The sequence below is a fragment of the Lissotriton helveticus genome, chromosome 5_1, assembly GCF_964261635.1.
Source record: "Lissotriton helveticus chromosome 5_1, aLisHel1.1, whole genome shotgun sequence".
Classification (NCBI taxonomy): domain Eukaryota; kingdom Metazoa; phylum Chordata; class Amphibia; order Caudata; family Salamandridae; genus Lissotriton; species Lissotriton helveticus.
In genome coordinates, this window is record NC_136065.1 from 1528846762 (window position 1) to 1528870062 (window position 23301).

Sequence of the window (23301 nt, forward strand, 5' to 3'; positions counted from 1 at the left end):
TGATTAGGAGTGTTGACAGCCAATTAGCATGCAGCTCGTGCACAGCAGGGTGCGCTTAGGATGCATCGATCCTGCGCGGCCATAGATATATATGTACTTCTAACTGTGATTTTCTCAGGAACTACTGAACGGATTGACACCATTTAAGCAAAAGGCACGAGTCTGAACTGAGGACTACCTCTTTGCCAAATTTGGCGTAATTCCGTTGAGCAGTTTGGGTTGTAGCTGCGCCTAAAGGTCCTATGGGAAATCACATGAGGAAAACACTTTTTGGGACCCCCCTTTTTTCTCAGGCCCCGCTATACGAATCTTCCCGAGACTTTCAGGATAGGAGCGAACCGGAGCTGGCCAAAAGTGTTGAAATTTCATGAAGATTTGTCAATCAGCGCCAAAGTTATTAGGAATAGAATGTTGGGGATTTCCTATGGAAAATAAGTCCTAACTATAGATACCTACTGGCGACCGGCAGTAGGTTATATATACATATACATATATTACTTCAACCAGGGGTTGCAGGTGTCCCGTGATATTCCAGAACGAGAGGACGTTTCACTAAAGCCAGCACCTGCAAGCTGGCAACACACATCAACCAGTCTTTCTCCAGGTAAGGACAAAAGAGCGAGACAGCGCCGGGATTAACTGCAACTGACTTTAATAATTACCAGCGCTCTGTGTGCAACCATGAAACGCAAGGCAGACGCGTTTCGCTTATAATAGCTTACTCAGTGCCCGTTTCAAAGGTTAAAACAATGTCTTGGGGTCTGCTGGTATTTTAGCTGTAATTATGGCCACTCCCAGTTACTTGCCCCTCCTCCACCTTCGAGGCTGCAGGACATCTCACGCTCTCCCCACCAAGCCATTGCACACTGGAAGTTAAAGTCCTCCATGAGTGCCCTTACAGTGATAGGGCCTCTCAGGCAACAAGTGATGCCCCAAACCAAGTTGGATGGTAGGCCCCACTCCTTCGCAGTTCCTTGGAATGGTGCATGTCAGGAACAGTTTCCCTTTTCAGACAAATGATTTGCCTCCTCTCTCTCCTTTCGCCGATAACCTCTGTGTGGAAATGAAGAGCGTCGGGGGGTATCGCGGTGTAGACAATACTATAAATAGGGGTTGCAGGTGTCCCGTGATACTCCAGAACAAGAGGGCGTCTCGCTAAAGCCAGCACTTGCAAGCTGGCAACACACATCAACCAGTCTTTCTCCAGGTAAGGACAAAAGCACGAGACAGCTCAGGGATGAACCAACTGACTTTAATAATTACGCGTGCTCTGTGTGCAACAACCATGAAAGGCAAGGCAGACGCGTTTCGCTTATAATAGCTTCGTCCGTGCCCATTTCAAAAGTTAAAACAATGTCGTGGGGGTCTGCTGGTATTTTTAGCTCTAATTATGGCCACTCCCAGTCAGGTGCTTACTTGCGCCATCTCCACCGTCGAGGCTGCAGGACATCTCGCGCTCCACCCACCAAGCCACTGCACACTGGGAGTTGAAGTCCTCCATGAGTGCCCATACAGTGATAGGGCCTCTCAGGCAACAAGTGATGCCCCAAACCAAGTTGGATGTTGGGCCCCACTCCTTCGCAGTTCCTTGGAGGGGTGCATGTCAGGTACAGTTTCCCTTTTCAGGCAAATTATTTGCCTCCTCTCTCCCCTTGCACCGATAACCTCTGTGTGGAAATGAAGAGCGTCGGGGGATATAGCGGTGTAGACACTACTTCAACCAGGGGTTGTAGGTGTCCCATAATACTCCAGAACGAGAGGGCGTCTCGCTAAAGCCAGCACCTGCAAGCTGGCAACACACATCAACCAGTCTTTCTCCAGGTAAGGACAAAAGCGCGAGACAGCTCCTGGATGAACTGCAACTGACTTTAATAATTACCAGCGCTCTGTGTGCAACAACCATGAAACGCAAGGCAGACGCGTTTCGCTTATAATAGCTTCGTCAGTGCCCATTTCAAAAGTTAAAACAATGTCCTGGGTGTCTGCTGGTATTTTAGCTGTAATTATGGCCACTCCCAGTCAGGTGCTTACTTGCCCCTCCTCCACCTTCGAGGCTGCAGGACATCTTGCGCTCCTCCCACCAAGCCACTGCACACTGGGAGTTGAAGTCCTCCATGAGTGCCCATACAGTAATAGGGCCTCTCAGGCAACAAGTGATGCCCCAAACCAAGTTGGATGGTGGGCCCCACTCCTTCGCAGTTCCTTGGAGGGGTGCATGTCAGGTACAGTTTCTCTTTTCAGGCAAATGATTTGCCTCCTCTCTCCCCTTGCGCCGATAACCTCCCTGTGGAAATGAAGAGCGTCGGGGGGTATCGCGGTGTAGGCAATACTTCAAACAGGGCTTGCAGGTGTCCCGTGATACTCCAGAACGAGAGGGTGTCTCGCTAAAGCCAGCACCTGCAAGCTGGCAACACACATCAACCAGTCTTTCCCCAGGTAAGGACAAAAGCGCGAGACAGCTCCTGGATGAACTGCAACTGACTTTAATAATTACTAGCGCTCTGTGTGCAACAACCATGAAACACAAGGCAGACGCGTTTTTGTTATAATAGCTTCGTCCGTGCCCATTTCAAAAGTTAAAACAGTGTCCTGGGGGGTCTGCTGGTATTTTAGCTGTAATTATGGCCACTCCCAGTCAGGTGCTTACTTGCCCCTCCTCCACCTTCGAGGCTGCCGGACATCTCGCGCTCCCCCCCACCAATCCTCTGCACACTCGGAGTTGAAGTCCTCCAGGAGTGCCCATGAAGTGATAGGGCCTCTCAGGCAACAAGTGATGCCTCAAACCAAGTAGGATGGTGGGCCCCACTCCTTCGCAGGTCCTTGGAGGGGTGCATGTCAGGTACAGTTTCCCTTTCCAGGCAAATGATTTGCCTCCTCTCTCCCCTTGTGCCGATAACCTCCGTGTGGAAATGAAGAGCGTTGGGGGGTATCGCAGTGTAGACAATACTTTAACCAGGGGTTGCAGGTGTCCCGTGATTCTCCAAAACGAGGGGGCGTCTCGCTAAAGCCAGCACCTGCAAGCTGGCAACACACATCAACCAGTCACTTGGGTAATACTTCATTTTAATTTGGCCCTTAACATTGACTGGACCCACAGGGTAAAACATCTTGCAGTTGCAAAACTACCAGTTCCAGCATGCTCGAGAATAACAACTCACCTGATTCACTTGATTCACCAATGAGGCCCATTGGGGCAGAATGCATGCACGCTTTTAATGGCGCTTGGGCGAGATTCAGTCTTTACAGCATCACCCTCTGATGAAGAAGCCTCCCGAATTTGAAACGCATAGGGGACTTTGATATTTGAAGTGCATTGCCAGTTCTAAAATAAACAGCTTTTTAAGAGCACTCATCTGCGTGGGCGTTCTTGCATCAGGGCAAACTTTGGGACGTTGTTTAATTCGGCAGCCTGGCCGAAAAGGATGCCCCACCACAGATTGTATTTGGGGCCAAAAGATCTCGGTATTCTCACTTCAGCCCACTTGGGAAATACTTTATTTTAATTTGGCACTGAACATTGACTGAACCCACAGGGTAAAATATCTCGCAGTTGCAAAAGTACCAGTTCCAGCATGCTCGAGAATAACAACTCACCTGTGAGGCCCACTGGGGCAGAATGCATACATGCTTTTAATGGCGCTTGGGCGAGATTCAGTCTTTACAGCATCACCCTCTGATGAAGAAACCTCCCGGCTTTGAAACGCCTAAGGGACTTTGATATTTGAAGTGCATTGCCGGTTCTGAAATAAACAGCTTTTTAAGAGCACTCATCTGCGTGGGCTTCCTTGACTCAGGGCAAACTTTGGGATGATATAATATTCATTGAAAAAAACATAGGTTTCACACACGTTATAGTTAGGAATTAGCATTTAGAAAACCATGCAAATTCATTGAAAAAAAACTAGTTTTCACACGTTATAGTTAGCTGAACATTTCTCTCGTACAAAACCTTTGAAATTCCTCTGTTATAGTTAGCTCAGCTAACTATAACTTGCGCGCCCGCAATGCACTGCTGATGACGTCACATATAACATCACTCATGACATGGTCACTGACATCACTCATGACATCACTGATGACATCTCAAATGACATCACTGATGACATCCACTGAAGGTGTGTCTTTCTGAAAAATAAATATTTTTATATATGTATATCTAAAGGTCGATGGAAGAATAAATGGGTAAATAAGTGTCTAAATTGATGTTTTTTTTGTAAATTTCATTGTATAACTGACTTATTAAGTGTATCTTAGTGAATACATGTATTACCGAGTAATGTTTAAATATATAAATATCTGTATCAGTGTCTCACTTTGTGTATACGTGGCTGCATGGGTTGGTGAGTAGCTACACTAGTTTCTATATGGGTTATTAGTTGGTTTTTTGAGTATCAGAATGAGTGTCTGTATGATTTGGTGGCGGGTATTACTTAGGGCACAGATGCATGAATGACTGACTCACTGTATGTGTTTTGAAGACAGCATGTGTGCAGGACTGCACGGGTGGATGAATGTGTGTATGGGTGTGCTAGTGAGTGAGTGAATGACTGCCTCAATAGTGTCTTTATGAGTAAGTACATATGTTTTAAACAAGTATGTGTGAGTACCGATGTATATAAGTAAGGATATATGACAGTGACAGATTCAAAAAGTTCCTGTATAAATAAGTATGTGTTTCTATCACTGATTGTTTAAGAGAGTAAGTATGTGTACGTTTCTGTAAAAGTAAGTGTAGTGGTGTGTGCATAGCTGTATATGCAAACAAATGGATGTTTGATAGTTTATTTGCATGTGTGAGTATGTGTGTGAGTAACTGTACGGATGAGTGTCGGTGTGTAACAGTATTTATAAGTATATGAGTACATATGATGAGTGAGTACATGTATAAGTGACTACATAGAACTGTTGGTGAATGAGTGCATGGGTATGTAGATGGTAGAATTACTGAATAGGTTGTTGGTAAGTGGTATTAGTATCTCCATTTATTTTTTTTTTTTTACTTTCTATTTCTGAAGGTGTGTATCAAAGGTTATATTACGCCAAAAGGAGGTCTGCCATTCTTTTACAAGGATGATATCATCAGTGATGTCATCAGTGATGTCATTTGAGATGTCATCAGTGATGTCATGAGTGATGTCACTGACCATGTCATGAGTGATGTTATATGTGACGTCATCAGCAGTGCATTGCGGGCGAGCAAGTTATAGTTAGCTGAGCTAACTATAACGGAGGAATTTCAAAGTTTTTGTATGAGAGAAATGTTCAGCTAACTATAACGTGTGAAAACTAGGTTTTTTCAATGAATTTGCATGGTTTATTAAATGCTAATTCCTAACTATAACGTGTGTGAAACCTATGGTTTTTTCAATGAATTTGCAAGGTTTTTTAAATGCTAATTCCTAACTATAACGTTTGTGAAACCTGTGGTTTTTTCAGTGAATTTCAAAGGTTTTGTAAATGATAAGTTATAAATATTAATTATTATGTCTTTCTTTTTATACTAATTTCTTATATTTGTTATATAAATATTTATATGTATTTTTTTTTACATTATATTTCATATTCTTATTATAAAATAATAACAAAACTAAATTGCAAAGTAATTTTTGGATTAATTATTGCTTGACTTTGGTTGCGAGTATAACACAACTCCAGCAATGCTCTGGGGCCCTATGCTCACAAAGCTGTATCAATCCTTACACCTGTTTCAAGCCTGTGCAAGGTTTTGATGCAGCATAAGCTCAAAAGTGACTGAATGAAATGTTATACATTTGCACAGGAAATCCTCTTCTGGCGCAGGACTTTACCATGTAATCCACCCTCCAGATGCGTCACATTGTTAATGGCATACACCATGGCACATCTTTTGCACCACCGCTGTCTCACAAAAGTGACGCAACGGCTGTGTAAAAGAGGCACAAGGGATTATGCATATACCCCTAACACATACAAATTCACCCAGGCAGTTTCACCAGCAGCGCAAATTGAAGCATAGGCTTCTAACATATTTATGTACATATATTACATTCAAGTGCTTCGGACACACTACAGTATACTATAGGTAAACACCTTATAGATTTATGCTGTAGCACTTCCTTATACTTCTGCACTTTCATATTTTCCATAAACTAGTAATATATTCATAGAAATATAGTTCTTTCTTTGACCATTGAAGGTAGTTCTAAAAAGAACTGTTTTTATTGTTATTTTAGTTTTTTTTTGTGTTTTCTGAACAAATTCCAAGCGGAACAAAAGAATAAAAAAAAAAAACTATTACTGTCGAGGACAGCGATGCTCTTGCATCCTGCATTTCATCAGGTCCATAGACTGTTCCCCATAACACAAAAGTTTATCGCAATAAATGCATAGAATTTTAACTTTAGCAAAGTCAGAATCAATTTGTGGGTGTGGACTGCTTGCTGAAAATGCTGCTGCAGCAGTTGATGTGCTTGGTGTAGCAGCAGGTAGGTTCTCGTGCAACGTGCGCCTTGCAGCTGGAGAAAAAATGTTGGGGTGCAAGTTCTTCAAGTGTCACACCATATTTGATGTCCCAAAGGAGTATTTTTTACATGGATCACCCCTTGAAAGAGTTGTTTCGCAAATTTTACAGGTTACTTTTGGAGCATTAACCTTTTTTGTCCTTCTGGAAAAGTAAAAAACTTCCAAATTAGAGCTTCTTCCCTCTTCTTTGGAGGATCTTCAAGAACGAAATCTCCCTCTGAAGAACTGCTGGAAGATGAGTCGATTGCTCTTATTATGGTGATCTTCCTTCTATTTGAGAAGATTCTCAGAACAAATGCTTCTTCTTAGAAAGTCAAAGTCCAATAATTATAATGGGACGGAACTTTCAACAGTCACAATAGGAAAAGTTACGAACCAATCAAATCTCTACTTTTAAAGTCACATGGCTTTGCGTATGCTTATGATGCCCTTGTGCAGCTCTTTCAATACGAGTACGCATCATGTTCTCCTGCAATTTGTGTAATTCTTTTCAAAAGTAATATATGATTGTTACAAGTATTAAAAAAAATCATAGTTATCCCAAATGTCTGCCCCTAGTATGTACATTAAATACATAAATAAATGTTTTAAATCAAGTAGAAACATTGCCGCCTTTCGAGTACAGAACGCCATACATGACGTCACACCGAAACTTTAATGCGACGCATAACATCAAAGCATATTCGTACCGTATGCGCGGGTACGCGCTGAGTATGATAAGCAGTACAAACTATGGTGCAATCACACTCTCAGTGACAAATCAGACCTCAGGGCGCGCTAAGGACAATGATTAGAAGTGCTGACTCATTGCAGATCCGATTCTGGGCCTGCCTCTGCGTACATTATAACACCGCCCCCATCTCTCTCTGTTGTTAATTGTTAGTGCACACACTCATACTTGCACATGCGCGGTGCACGCCCGACCACACTAGCCACATGCCACCACCTAGCATGCTTCCTATCACTAACCGTGGAAACTAATACATTAGCCAATGGGATGTACCCCAGGACCGTCATTCTTGCAGACCGCGAAAACGCTACCAATCACGGCCCTGGGCTTGGTTTGGTCAGCCCCCGCAGTTCCCATATAATGCGGGCACTGACGTGAGCACGCTCTCTTTTGCCTGCCTGTGCTGCGGCGACAAACAGAGTGTCGTCATCAACTTTACTACGAACTGATTGCTCGAGCGGAGGAGGAGTCCTGACACTCGACGTGGTGTCACTGCTGCTGCCGCCGCCCAGCCACAATACCATAGGCACGGAGGCGGCGATGTACGCATGCAAAACACCCCAGACTGAGCGAAACCACAGCCTTTGAAGACACGACAAAAGACAACAGAAGCAAAGGTAAGAGAAGACGTCACAACATCAGCCTCCACTGTAAATTGTATATCCATAATACTATTTTTTTTCCTTCATATGGCTTTCCTACCCCTCAATCGTTTTAAATTGTATACACATAGTTTAAAAGTTTCTTTCTGCATCACGACTTGCTCAACACCTCTATTTTTTTATAAATTGTTCGTCCATGAATTTCTGTGTACTACTTCTATAGTACACCACGTGCTCAGGCCTCTATTAATAATTGTGCGTGCATGATGGTATTTTTTTTCTGCATCACGAGGCCGTCCCAAGCTTCTTTTTTAATAAATTCAGCATACATGAATTTCTTTTTTGTATTTCTCTACTACGCCACATGCTCAGGCCTCCATTATTAATTGTGCGTGCATGATGGTTTTTTTTTTTCTGCGTCATGAAGCCCTACCAGGCCTGTATTCTTATTGATCTTCCTTTGTTGATCCTAATATTTCCTTCTGTGTCACGGAGCACTCCCAGTCCTCTTTTTTTTATAAACTGAGCGTGCATGAATTTCTGTGTCGTCTTTTTGAGGAGTCTCACATGCTTTGGAATTTTTCTTTTTATTGTGTGTACATGATGGTATTCTTTTCTACATCACGTGACCCTCCTACCCCTCAATGGTTTCAAAGTGTGCTTATATAATTGAAATGTGTCTTTATAAGTCACGAGGTCCTATACACCTCTTATTTTGATCAATTGTGCGTGCATACATTTCTGTGTCATATTTCTGTACTACGCCACGTGCTCAGGGCTCCATTATTAATTGGACGTGCATGATGGTATTTTTTTTTCTGTGTCACGAGGCCCTCCCAGGCCTGTATTCTTTATGATCTTCCTTTGTTGATCCTAATATTTCCTTCTGTGTCACGGAGCACTCCCAGCCCTCTTTTTTTTATTAACTGACCGTGCATGAATTTCTGTGTCGTATTTTTGAACACTGTCACGTGCTTTGGTGTGTGTTCTTTTTATTGTACATTCATGATGATATTCTTTTCTCCATCACGTGGCCCTCCTACCCCTCAACGATTTTAAATTGTATATACATAGTATAAATGTTTCTTTCTGCGTCACGAGGTCCTCCAGACCTCTATTTGTAAAAATTCTCCGTGCATAAATTTCAGTTTCGTATTTTTAAACTGTCACGTGCTTTAGCCTGTATTGATACAAATTGTGCGCTCATAATAGTATTATCTTTTTTTTAATCCATCACGTGGCCCTCCCAGCTCTGTTTTGCTTTATTTTTGTGGAATATATACTTTCTAGTTCATCGTATTTGCCCCCTCCTAATTCTCCCATTAGTTTTAATATTTATCACTGTGTGACGTGACACTCCCAAACCTGTATTATTTAAAATGATGCCTACATGGTTGTAATAGTTACTGCTACCTCATATGGCCCTCTCAGACCTCTATTCAAATGAATGTTTAAGAGTAGAATCGAGTAACGTTTAGAAGACTATGACAAATGTAAGATAGTTTTAAAAGTTTTTCAAAGAAACGATGTTCCTTTTGAAAATATATTTATTAATATTCACTTTTTCTAATACCTATAACCTATTAATGATTGCATTTTAGCTCTACAGGTACCTTTTCAGAAAATGGACATTCTTCTTACTCTGACAAATACTGCCTGTCATTGGATACTTCTGGTAAGTACAAGTTTTTCAACATTTATTAGTCCGTTTTCAAAGTTATTCTTGGAAAATATAACTGTTTGTAATAGTTTAAACTATCTAAATTTATTTTATCAAATAATTTAAAGGGTAATCTTTTTAAATAATTTTGTAATGTATCTAATGTAGACATCTGTACTGTAAAATGTAAACTCTCCACACTAAAAATCATATTCCTACAATATTTTCTAAACACTTCAAAACCTTTAACAAAGATAATGGGTCATGATTCACGGAGTAACAAAATTCAGACCTATCAAGAGTTTTCATTAAATTTTAGGTAACGTTTCCCTACAAAACAATGTACCTTACCTCTTTATTATTTATTATATTGCACAAATATAAAATTGCCAATATCATTTCTCTTTATGAAATAAAAAAAAAGCAAACTATTAAACATAACCATTCGTATCTCTCTAAAGGCTTTCCCTACAACAATTGAATCCTCACAACTATGACCAATGGCAGTAACTCATCTTAATAGTTTACTTCTTTAAAATACTCGTAAATAGCAAAGAGGGTTTTCAAGGATAACATTTATGAACGTCTACCAAACGAATCTATAGTGCCCGTCGGAACCATATTGCTATTTGCACATCATTTTGTCTCACCACTACTATGGTCCTAACACAGTTACTATAAAACCTACGATTGGTTTTCAACCCCAATACGAATAATTATTGTTGTTTTGAATAGTTGCCACAGTCCCATTGCGTTGATTTCAAAACACTTTCAACATGTACAATAATTTGCAAATTAACTTTCCAATGGTTGGCATTGCTATTATGATGCGCTTATATACATCTTTTTTACATTTACAGTCTGTTGAAAAGTCTTGTGCTGTCTACAACCAAAAAGTTTCAGCAATTTCTACAGAAAACTTTATGGTAAGAATCCTTTCTGAGTTGCCTCCACTACGTTCGAAAGCTGCCTATGCACCGTCAGGGATGTGGAATTCCTATAGCCCAGGGGTGTCCAGCCAGTAGCTCGGGAGCTACTGGTAGCTTACCAGCACCCTCAAAGTAGCTCTCAGAGGTGAAGCAAACCAAGCCAATCTGGGAGATTCTCTTTATATTGTAAAAGGCAACACTACTCATTCCACTACCATTAAGAGTTACAGACAGCCAAACCAATAGCAGGGCCATTTGATAACACTCAAACACACACTTTGGTGGCCTATCAATCAATCAATCAGGGATTTATAGAGCGCACTACTCACCTGTGAGGGTCTCAAGGCGCTATGGAAGTGTGTGTCGGGGGATTAGGGCACCTCAGGTCATTCGAAAAGCCAGATCTTGAGGCTCTTCCTGAATGCTTTCAGTGTGGTGCTTCATCTGATGCTGAGGGGTAGTTTGTTCCAGGTCTTGGCCATGATGTAGGAGAAGGGTATGCCTCCTGTACTGGTTCTGTGGATGCAGGGGATCTCGGCCAAGACCTGGTCAGCGGAGCGCAGGTTTCTTTTGGGAGTGTAGAAGGACATTCATTTGTTGAGGTATTGGGGTCTGGTGTTGTGGAGACCTTTATAGGTGTGTGTGAGCAGCTTGAAAATCACTCTGTTTTTTGACGGGGAGGCAATGGAGGCCTCGTATATGCTGGGTAATGTGGTCTTGTCATGGGATGCTGAGCATGAGTCTAGCTGAGGCCTTCTGGACAGTCTAAAGTTTGTAGAGTAGAGATTTGTTGATTTCAGCATAGAGGGTGTTCCCATAGTACAGACTGCTGATGATGGGTGCATAGGTGACCGTCTTCCTGGATTCGGGGGGTGGGTCCAATTGAAGGTCTTGCTGAGTAAGCGGAGGGTGTTGAAGCATGTGGAAGATGCAGTATTGGCCTATGGGTCTGCCACATGAACCATCTTCATCCACTTTAAATCTACCTAAGAAAGAGATTGCCCATATTATCCACCCGGCTCCATCAGTCGCACGGTATGTGACATCAAAGAATAGTAACAGTAACCAGGGATGACCCACCAAAGAGTGTGACTTCAAGAACTAAAGTGAAAATATGTTAGTTGGGAGCATGATCAACCAAAGAGCCGAAGAGAACAAAGTATGCATCCAGAGCAGGGAAAATTCAAAACATCACATTCATTTTTGTGTGGGTGTGTGACATTGTGTTCTTCCTAAATAAACAGTGTGGATTCCTTAAAACTACGCCTAGCGTCAAGGACTACCAAATATGTATGCTGGTCTCCATCATAAGAGTATTATCTCTGATGCAATTGTGTCCATTCATGTATAGTTGTGCCATAGCTATAATATTTTCGTCCTTGACTATTTTGGGCACATAAGTAGAGTAATTACATACTTGCTGCCATTACTGACATATTAAGAGCATGACTGATCTGATTTTAGCCATTTCTGACAGAGTGGCAGCATCTTCTCCCATAATAATGGCCATAACTGATATATTTTGGGCATCCAGCTGTGGCACAGTGGTAGCCCTGGTTTATTGGTGGGCATTATTAGCATAACAGAGGCATTCTTAGTGTTATGGTGAAGAACCATGGCCTATGATTCCAATACCTGGGTATTTGAAGCATAATTTGTCCATGAGAGGCATTTTTACATGGCGGTACTCAATGAAAAGTAAAAGCTGATGTTTAGGGACTGTGTATTCTCTGTCAATGAAAACTGATTTGATTTTTGAAAGATTAAATTATGTTTTTTTTTAAAAGGTTTTTATTCTGGAAATTGAGTTTGATTGCTCAAAGCTGAAAGGGATTTTGATAGAAAACTATGTGTATTTTCAAAAACTAATTTGCGAATGAAGACCTACTATTGCAATTCTTTTTTTTTTTTGAAAACTTTTTATTGAGTTAAAAGAACAAGAAAACAGAAAAACAAAAGAAAACAAGGCAGTACAGTACAAGTGTGTCACCATGTGGTTCGTGGGGGGGTACAAATGCAAAGCAGACATCATTGCATTCAAAATATACTGTGGGATGGGGGAAGAGAAGGAGAACAAAAGCAAACAATACATCTATATTTCTGCGGAGGAAACATCAGGTTGGGAGGAAGACAGGTCAGTATCAAATTCCGAAATGGGGGGGTACATATATCTCCACGGTATGCGTTCCACTGAGTCCAAATTTTACCCCACTTGCCAGGTCTGCCTCGGGAGACGTACACAGTCTTTTCACGAAACATGGACCAGTCCATGTTCTGTTGCCATGCCAGAATCGTAGGAGGCCTCTGAGCGCCCCAAAGCTGGGCAATGTCACGCTTGGCTATCATGTTACCCAATGTCATCCATCGAAGCTGCGCTTGGGTACAATCATTCGGTTCCCAGACATTCAACAAGCATCTCCGCGCTTCAGGCATCAACCGCACACCCGTGACCTCACTCATTACATCATGCACGCGAGCCCAATAGCGCAGTACAGCAGGGTATTCCCAAATGATATGTAGGAACGAGAATCCCATGCGTACCAGACGCGGACCAGTCACATATACCCTATGAAGAATTTTGAGCTGGACAAATCGAAGGCGTGCCGGAATAGCTACCTCCTTAGGAGAAGAGAGCGCAGCCTGCCAGTCCTCATCATCCAGCTCCAGACCATCACTAGTCCACAACTCTCGAAGGCCATCCAATAGGTCAATCCTGATATTGATTAACTTTTTATAAATGAGCGAGATCGTGCTATCAGGGACATGCCCATCCAGTATCCGATCTTCAAGCGGGGACGCTTCCGGAACATCCGAGCCCAGGGGAAAAACAGACAGGACCGCGTGTCGGACCTGCGCATATCTAAAGGATTCCCCATCATTCAGCCCATATTCCACTTTCATTTCCTCAAACGACTTGATCCTACCCTTGATCCACACATCATCAACCTTGCTGATCCCAATCATGTCCCACCGATCGAACCCCTTCGATTGCCAGAGGGAGCCAAGTTTATCCGAAGCATAAAGCGGCGTGGTTCGGGTCGGCTTATCAGCCCATCCTGTAGCAGCTGTGGCCCGATGCCACACCTGCACGACTGTTTTAGTGGGCCCCGTAAGCGACCCGACGGTCGACTTCGCGTATAGAGCCCTGTTGTAGTCACCACCGGGCAGCAACCATTTATCCATCGCAAAGGCCGGGTTTGGCGAAGGAGTGTAGGTGCCATGGTTGATGGCCCCCAGCTGAGAGGCCCAATAATAGCGACGGATGTCAGGGAGAGCGAGGCCGCCATCGTACCACGGGAGCGTAAGCTTCGAAAGGGCAATGCGAGAGCGCCCCCCCCATAGCAATTGCCGCTGGAGGCTTTCAATCTCCCGAAAATAGCCGGCCGGTACAACATCAAGCGTGTTTTGAAGCGCATAGAGAAATCAGGGGAGCGACATCATCTTAAACAACGCTGCTCGTCCCAGAGGAGAGAGAGGAAGCCTACTCCACGTTCCAACATCTGCACGTAGGCGCTGGAGAGGGGGCAGCAGATTGCGTTCATATCGAAGTACGGGGTCCAGGGTAATAAAGATCCCCAGATACCTAAACCCGTCCAGTACCACCGAGATGGGACAGCCACGTGGCAGAAGTGGAGCATCACCGGAAAGAACATAAATACAGGATTTAGACCAGTTGATAACTAGACCGGAATTTTTATGAAAAGAAGTCAAAACGTCAAAAAGGACGATTAACGACTTACGAGGTGACGTAAGGTACAAAAGTATATCGTCTGCATACAGAGATATTCGATCTTCAAATTCCGGGGACCATCTAATGCCCTTCAAGGACGGTTACCATCTCAACCAAGCCACCAGTGGCTCCAGAGCAAGGGCAAACAAGAGCGGGGACAGTGGACAACCCTGGCGTGTCCCTCTACCAAGAGCAAAGGGGTTCGAGGCACGCCCATTCACTACCACCCGGGCTAAGGGGTCAGCATAGAGCAATTGTACCCAGCGAATAAAGGCGGGTCCAAAACCGAATTTACTGAGGACCGCCCAAAGATAAGGCCACTCGATCGTGTCAAACGCCATGGTGGCGTCCAAGGACGCCAAGATGGCCGGCTCCCGCAGAGTCCCCGCTCTCGCGAGGACTCCATGCAGTCGCCGAAGGTTAAGTGCTGTGTTCCGGTGTGGTATAAATCCGGACTGGTCCGGGGGAACCAGATCGCCTATAACAGACACCAGACGATTAGCGAGGACTTTGGCCAGGATCTTAGGTTCAGCATTGATCAGGGAAATAGGTCTGAAGGATTCACAACGGTCACGCAGCTTACCCTCCTTATGGATAACTACTATGGAGGCTAGTCTCTGGTCAGGAGGAAGAGACCCCTCCTCCAGTGACTCCAAGAACATCGATCGGAGATACGGCGCCAAGACATCCGGACAGAGCTTATAAAGCTCAATGGGGAGTCCATTCGGGCCCGAGGCCCGCCCCGAGCGAATCGAGCGGATAGCGGTCGCAATTTCATCCGCAGTGGGCGGAGCTTCCAACAGATCCTTCTCTGGATCAGACAGGCATGGGAGCGAGATATGACGTAGAAGCAAGTGGGAGTCCCGTTCCGGTCGGTCAGACACCGGGGAGTACACCACCTGAAAATATTCAGCAAATCGCGTAACGATCCCAGCTGGGTCAGTGACATCCACACCATTCCCATCAACCACAACAGGAACTACCCGACTCGCGCATTCTCTCCTATCCAACCAAGCCAACAATTTCCCAGCCTTATCACCCACATCATACAGCCGCCCCTGCCGTTCACGACCCATCTCTTTCACAGCATCAGTCACCAGCGCTCTATATTCAAGTTGTTTCAGGTCCAGAAGGTGCAGCTTCTCAGGGGAGACCCCAGAATCCAACTCCCCTTCCAGAGCGGAAATTTCAGTCTCAAGACGGACAACCTCCTCCCGCCTACATCTCTTAACATTGCCAATCGATGAGAGGGCCTGGCCTCGAATTACAGTTTTGTACGCTTCCCATAGAGAAACAGAGGAGGTCACTGAACCAACGTTGTCAGCAAAGTAGTGATTGATCGCTGCAAGGAGTTCCTTCCTGATCTTAGGATCGCGGAGGTACCATGGGTTAATCGGGGCGAGACGACCCTCCGAACCTAGATGTGCGTTCACAACCAACCACAACGGGGAATGGTCCGAGATACCCTAGGCTAGATGTTTTACCTCCCCTACAAGGGAAGCCTGAGAGGAGGGCATCAGTACATAATCAAGTCTCGAAAGGCTACCGTGGGCCCCAGAGTGTAAGGTATATTGCCGTTGCCCAGGATGATGTAAGCGCCAGCAATCAGCCAACCCTAGCGCCTCCAGGAAGTCCCCCAGCCAGGATTGAGATTGTGCGATAACACGGGGAGGGTAACGGTCAAACATCCCAGACACTACCGAGTTGAAATCTCCCCCTACCACAAGCAAACCTTCGGGGACACCCAGAACCACTCTTCCCAGATCGGCATAGGTCGTAGTTTGGAGGCCTGGCGGTATATAGACTGAAAACAAAGTGATCACCTTCCCCTCCCAGCGCCCAACAATGGCGGCGTACCGCCCTCTATCATCAAGTATAATATCGTCTACAGCAAGAGGGAGGGAGGTCCGAACCATAATACCCACCCCTCTGGAGCCAGAAGTGAAACCTGAGTGTGCAATGAGGCGATAGCCACGCCTATTCATTGCATGGCACGTGTTGCCAAGCAGATGCGTCTCCTGAAGCAAAACCACATCCGGAGACAGGCGTCGCAGCAACTGCAAAACCACCCCCCTCTTAATGCTATCACCCAACCCATTGACGTTCCAACACAGTATACGTAGTCCCCTATCCCCCATCCCACAGGCCACCCCAAGGTCCCCCCCACTCCCAACGCAACACGTAAACACAAAAGATCATCAGTACAGTGCCTTGAAGAAAACAATGAAACAGAAACCGAAACCCCTCAACCCCCCAAAACATCATCATACCCCCCACCCCGCACCCCTGCGTAAGACTCAAAAGCCACCCCAACTTGCAGTGTGCCTGTCGCCCTAGTATACAACTAATCTACGAAAAGAACCCCAGAGGAGGAAGATTCACCCGACCCCCGCCCACACCCCGTTCAGACAACACAGTAGCAAACAATAGTTGCGTAGCATCAAACCACTGCCGAAAGTCAACATGTTGGTCCGGGAGCCGATTTCGCTCCTCATTCCTGCTCCACCGGGCCGCCCTCCGCACCATCGGAGTGATCAGGACGGTCAAATTGTTCTCGAGGGGGCAGTGAGTCCAGCCAGTCGCTGTCTGCTCCAGGATGATCAAAGAAAAATGTTCTATCATTGTAGACCACACGCAGTCGAGCCGGGAAAAGCATGGCATATTTCATGTCTCTGTCCCGCAGTCTCCTCTTCACCCCCTGGAATCCAAGGTGGTGCTTCTGGACCTGCTGGGTGAAGTCCGGGTAGAAGTTAATTGCGGCATTTTCATAAGCCGTAGGGCCCGACGTGCGGGAAGCTTGTAGGATCACGTCTCTGTCACGAAAGTTAAAGATCCGTGCGATGATGGGGCGCGGAGAAGCACCAAGCTTAGGCGGGCCACCCGGGATACGGTGGGCTTGTTCTACTGCAAAAAACTTGCTAAGGCCCTTGGGCGCTAAGTGATTCAGGACAAGGTGCTCCACTAGTAGGTCCACCGATGACGATTCCGTCGTCTCCGGGACCCCGACCAGTCGGATGTTGTTCCGTCGAGCGCGGCCTTCAAAATCGTCCAGGCGTCGAGAGAGGTAGTCACGGGCGGACCTCAGGTTACCAACTTCAGTCTGTAATTCGGAGATGTCGGTAACAAGGCTAGATGTCTTCAGATCTAGGGATTTGACCTTCTCGTTAGTCTTTGCAAGGTCCGCCCTGATCAGGGTAATATCTATGGCAACTGTGTCCAATTTATGGGTCAGGGCCTCGTATTGCTGTCCTAGCGTGGCCTTCATCCAAGTAATGGCGCCCATGATGTCTTTCAACGACAGATCTCCATCCAACAGGGAGTCGTCCCCAAGGTTGGCCGGGGGTTTGTTCGGTCCGCCTGGAGAGCCCTTAGTGAGGGTGTATCGATCCATGACGTTGGACTGCACAGAGCCTCCTCGAGCTGCCGGTCTGGTCTTGCGTCTTTCTCCCTCGGGCTTGGTGGCCATTTTGGGTCGTGCGCCCCGAAGGGTACTCTGAGACCTAATGAAAATGGCTACACTCGAAGCGCCCTCAGCAATTTGGAGAATCGATAAAGGCCAGCCACCAGTCAAGAAGCAGTGAAATCCAGGATCGCCAAGCAACTGCGGGCAACGTGATAGGAGCAAATCACCTAGGCGACCAAGGCAGAGTCCATGAGGTGGAGGCACAAGAATCGAAACCGAAAGTTGAAGACCGGGCAGGGGAGAGTCACACGTGCCGTTGTTATTCAATTACCACCCGGCTGGCAGGGAAATCAAGCCCGGGGCAGTACCATGGAGCAGGCCGAAAATGTTCAAAAGTCCATATCTTCGGCTTCCGGGAGCCTAAACGAAATGTGAAAACGAGGAAATGATCAGCAGGGTAACGACCACAAAAGCCCGTCGTCCAAATCAGGATAAGGTGCAGGATAATCGGTGGAGGTGGCGAGGGTCCGGGAGCTCTGAGCTCACGCGACCATCTTGGGTGCGTGCTAAGCTCCTCCTACTATTGCAATTCTAAAACATATTTAAAGTTGTTAGCTGAATGATAATACAATTTGAGTTGGAGAGACTTACTGCTGTGGTACTACCCTTTGTGGCACACAGCATATGAAGATTTGAATTTTACTTCATTACAAGCATTTAATATTGATAAACGTTTTCCTAGCATTCTGCTGATAACTTCACCTGAAATTTTTGGGGGGTTACTACTGATAACTGTGCTTGGGCTGGTCATAGTGTAATGTTAATACTTATCATCTGCATTTTACAGTGATAAAATATGCTAGTAGCGCAGCAGGACTTTCCTTCATCAGAATTACCTCTTACTACAGAAAAGGTTGGCGACCCCTGCTATAGCCCGAGGCACAGGACATATTGGTTGGGATCAAGGACAACAAGTTTTCATGTGTATTATATCCTTGGAACAAGTAGGCCCACCTCCCAGCAGCACAAATATTTTCCCTACCACTTAGCAGTACCACATAATAGGTCAGGAAAGGGCACTGTCTGCAGTTAAGGTAATATGTTTGCCCATATGTTAATACTTTTCAAACCTGTATTTATGCTTCAATAATTCATGGCATTTATTATTCAGCCGGATACTCTAAATAAATGTTGTAAGCTCTCACTGCACTACTATCAGTGCCTGCAGTATACAAAAGCATACAGCTCTGAAACACGTCTGACACACGTATACTTATCAGGAACTCTTCCACCTCTCAATGATCGCCATGATATATTTATTGGGGCCAGGGCTATCAAAAATTCACATTTACTTTGTCTTTGGAACAAGTAGTCCCATCCCCTACAGCACAAATCCTTCAGCTGCCAATTTTCAATAAAGCGTTCCGGAGCAGGAATGGGACCTGTCTGCTGCCGAGGTAATATTTGTGTCCATATGTTAATGACCTTCCACCTTCCACAACATTGATCCAAAGTCATTATTATTAGAGTGAGTGTTCAAAATAAATGTTGTAAGCTGAGACTGTGGTATTGGGTTTCGTCAGGTCTACATACTCTGCAAAAACTCTCGAACACCATATAATAGAAGTTGGCACGGAAACTGGAAATGAAAAAGACAAGTTTATTAAGACCCCATGGGGTGGTGGTACATTCCTACAGCACCCTTCGGCAATGCAAGGAGTATCACACTGAACATCGGTGCGCGACCTCTTTTATACAAGTTTAACAGTAATAAAAAGGTAGGCGGTATACATTTGAACAGTTTTAGGTACATATAAGGGCATTTTTGGAACACAGCCAACATGTGGGAGGAGTTTAGTACCACTGGTCAGTTTGGAGAACATTCCTAAAAAGTGACCGCTCATTAAGCTAAATTTTTGAATGCGCATGCGTGAGCTTGACCAGTGCTAAAAATAGCCTGTTGCTGGGCACGGTAAATGGTCATTGGCATGGAGGAAGGACAAAAGGGCATGCTGACCACGAGGCCGCATGTTCATACGAAATGGAAGCCACTATATACAAAATGGCCCCCGCACGTTTGGTCAAGTTAACAGAAAAAGCTCGTGTAGCTGAGCTAAATGCTAACTCAGGTGCTGCCAAATTACGACAGACGGCCCTTTTAGCATTTAGCTGAAGCTACCTCATAATGGAAGTAATCTGGATGTTCATCCTCAATATCGATCATCATTATTTTCATCACTTCAACATTACTCATCTGTTCACGTCTGGCAATAGCTCTTTTGGATGGGATACAGGCTGTAATACATACAGAGCATGAAGTAGGGCCACATTGGATACATAAACAAAAGAAAAAAAATATTCCAATAATCACACATAGAATCGTTAATAACTTCCAACCCCAAGTTCTAAGCAAAGTCCAGAACCAATTAGAGGATGTCCATGTACCATTTTCAGGGTGGATTTCAGCAGCGATTTTATGCAATTTGGAAATAGCATCATACACAGAAGGTGAATTATCAGGAACATAAACACAACAACTACTTCCGATAATGTGGCATGCACCCCCACGATCAGCTAATACTACGTCCAGAACCATCCGGTTCTGAAGCGTAACAATTCTAGTAATTTGGAGTTCCTCAGTTAAATTCCCTAGAGCAGAGGCAGTTTCATTAGCAACAGCTTCCACAACACATGTTAATCGTCTTATTTTCCTGCTGTTTAGAGCAGCACCGACAAAAGAGAACAGGCCTAAATTAAAATCTACATATTGTTGTAGTGAGGTGTCAGTTTGGTCAATGTTGTCAAGTTCTAATGTTCTCTTAACCCTATTCAATATAAAATCATGGTACAATACAAAATCATTATGATACATAGGCGGGGCAATAAATACAGGGGGTAATACAAAAGATATATAACCGGTTCCTAACCATCCAATCCGAAGACGATGATATCCTTTATTACCACAAATAAAATAAGTGTTTCGTGAGGCCACAAACGTAATACCATTTGGTGTATCAAATGTGAGAGTAGAATTGCATTCACTTCTCCCTACTGGAATTGTTCCTTTATTTCTTATGCAAAGATCAGCTTTAGTATCAATAACCGTAATCACATGCAAACTAGACATATTTATAAGTCTCTGATTAGAGAAAACACGAGGTGTAGATACATTGTCCGGTCGATATTCTTCCCATTCAAATTTAGTTCCTTCTGCTTGTGGGTAACCATCTCTATCGTTATAGCACACCTTGTTCAATTGAAAAAGCAGTCCACCTTTCGTTGGCCATCTTAGGGTAAAAAGAAGAGTGTACCAAGCATTACAAGAACCATTGTGAGAAAATGGAAGAGGAATAAGAGGAGTTCCTCCTCTCTTTTGATGTCCAGGCAACATACCACATACCCATCAATTTGAGGTATTTGTCATGTTATGGGTATGATGTAAAATTTGAATGAAACTATTATTCAAGTAAGTCTGTCTATGTCTTTCTTCATGATAAGGCAGAGTAAAATGGAAATGTTCAGATGGAATTGGAGTGGTAGGCAGTAAATATGCTCGTGCAGGAAACAGTCGTTCTATAGTCCAAGCTATTACTGCTATTACCACTATAGTTGTAACAAAAAGAACTGCACCCAGAATTCTTCTACTTCTCAGCGTCGTAGGTGCCATAGTACAAAGAACAAACTCTCAAAAACCAAATTAAAAAATAAAAATTTAGTGCTGAGAACCGAGGCTGCCGCTGGTTTCTTCTCCGAGATTCAAGACGGGTGTCGCTACACTGGCCAGAACTGATCCCCCCCCCCTTCATATTCCCGGCTTCCGTTTTCACAAACCACGGAACGGTTACTAACCAGTCTCGAAAAATACAAAAATATTATTTCCTTGGTCGTAGGTTATACTTCGCTCCACCAGAAACAGTGTGGTCCGGGAAGGCTCCCTCCGACTCGCAAGGAACAGCTGGGCTCTTTTCTGCATCCAAGATGTCTCGATAGTCGGACAACACCATAGGGTTCACCAGATCCGGAGAAACACGTCGGCAGTGAGTTGAATGTATCCACCGCTTCTTATTCGTGACACGCACAGCCGTCCGTGTTGCCAGCAACACTTGTTCAGGGCCACGCCACCTCGGCTCCAAACTGCTGGTTCTCTCGAACGCACGGATCATCACATGGTCCCCAGGACGAAGATCGTGAGCCTCTCCAATGGAATTGTCGGGGAGCGCTTCTCGAACCTGTTGATGAATAGAAAGTAAATCATTTGTTAATCGTGCCAAATAATCGTTCATCATTATACAAGGTACATCAGGTATCAAACGAGGCTTTGGAACTCCCCAGATATTCATGGGCCTTCCAAACACCACTTCATAGGGTGTGAGGCCAGATCGGGAATGTGGCACTGATCTTATAGACAGTAATGTCAAAGGCAAAGCGTCCGGCCATTTCAAAGACGTGGATGCCACGATATTCGCTAGCTTCAGCTTCAGAGTCGCATTGTACCTTTCTACTAGGCCTGCTGACTGCGGGTGGAATACAGCGTGGAACCTCTGTTTAATTCCCAATCCTTTCAGGACATACTCCACTACTTTCCCAACAAAATGAGGACCATTATCATTCCACAAAAATTTACAAGCACCATAACGTGGGAAGTACTCTTTGAGTAACACCTTAGCCATTGTCAATGCTGTATTATCCTTCGTGGGGTAGGCCTCAATCCATTTACTGAAGGCACATACCACCACTAGGACATATTTGAGGTTATTACAGCGCTCCAGCTGGATGTAATCCATTTGCAGTACTTCGAATGGTGCAGTAGGTGGAACAAACCCTCCTTTAGGAGTATAAACCCTTTGGCAGGATTGTACTGTAAGCATATCAGACAGGTCTGCACTACTCTCTTGGCCGTGCTGGCAATCTCAGGATGCTCCCAAACTCGTGTAAGCAATTTAGTAATTGCTAGAGCTCCAACATGTGCCAGCCCATGTGTCATTTGAACCATTGCTTGTAAATAAGCAGCAGGCAATTTCCATCTCTCCATGTCTTTGCTACGCCAACAACCCTCATCATCCAACACTCCCTCTGTTGCCCAAGTTGCAAGTTCTGCTTCAGATGCTGATTTCTGTATGTCTAAAACTTCATCTCTAGCATTATGCCATCGCTCAGCTTGTGATTTCACCACATACATAGGGGAGACATTTTGTAACATAGCAGTCTCTCTCGCCATGCCGTCTGCAAAAGCGTTTCCTTGCCCTATTTTGTCTGTAACCTTCTTATGTGCGCTGCATTTAATTATCGCTACTTTCTTCGGACATAATAGTGCATTCAGGAGGTCACGTACCAACTCTCCATGCATGATGTGTGCTCCATGTGAGGTCAGAAACCCTTGTTCCTTCCAGAGTAGGCCAAAATCGTGCACTACTCCGAAAGCGTAACGGCTTCCAGTGTAGATATTCACACATAAACCAGCACTTAACTCACATGCTTTCGTTAAGGCTATCAATTCAGCCGCTTGGGCCGATTTCTGCGGTATTCGTGCTTTTTCTACCACTGTCTTAAGTGTCGTGATCGCATAAGCTGAGCAAGTCGTACCATCTGGCAACTTTAAACACGATCCATCAACCCACAGTTCCCCATCTACATCTGGAAGTGGTGTATCCTGTAAATCGATACAACCCTTTGTTTGTTCTTCAGTCAGGAAAACACAATCATGTTGTTCTTCCTTCTGGGTCTCAGCAACAGGATAGGGAAATAA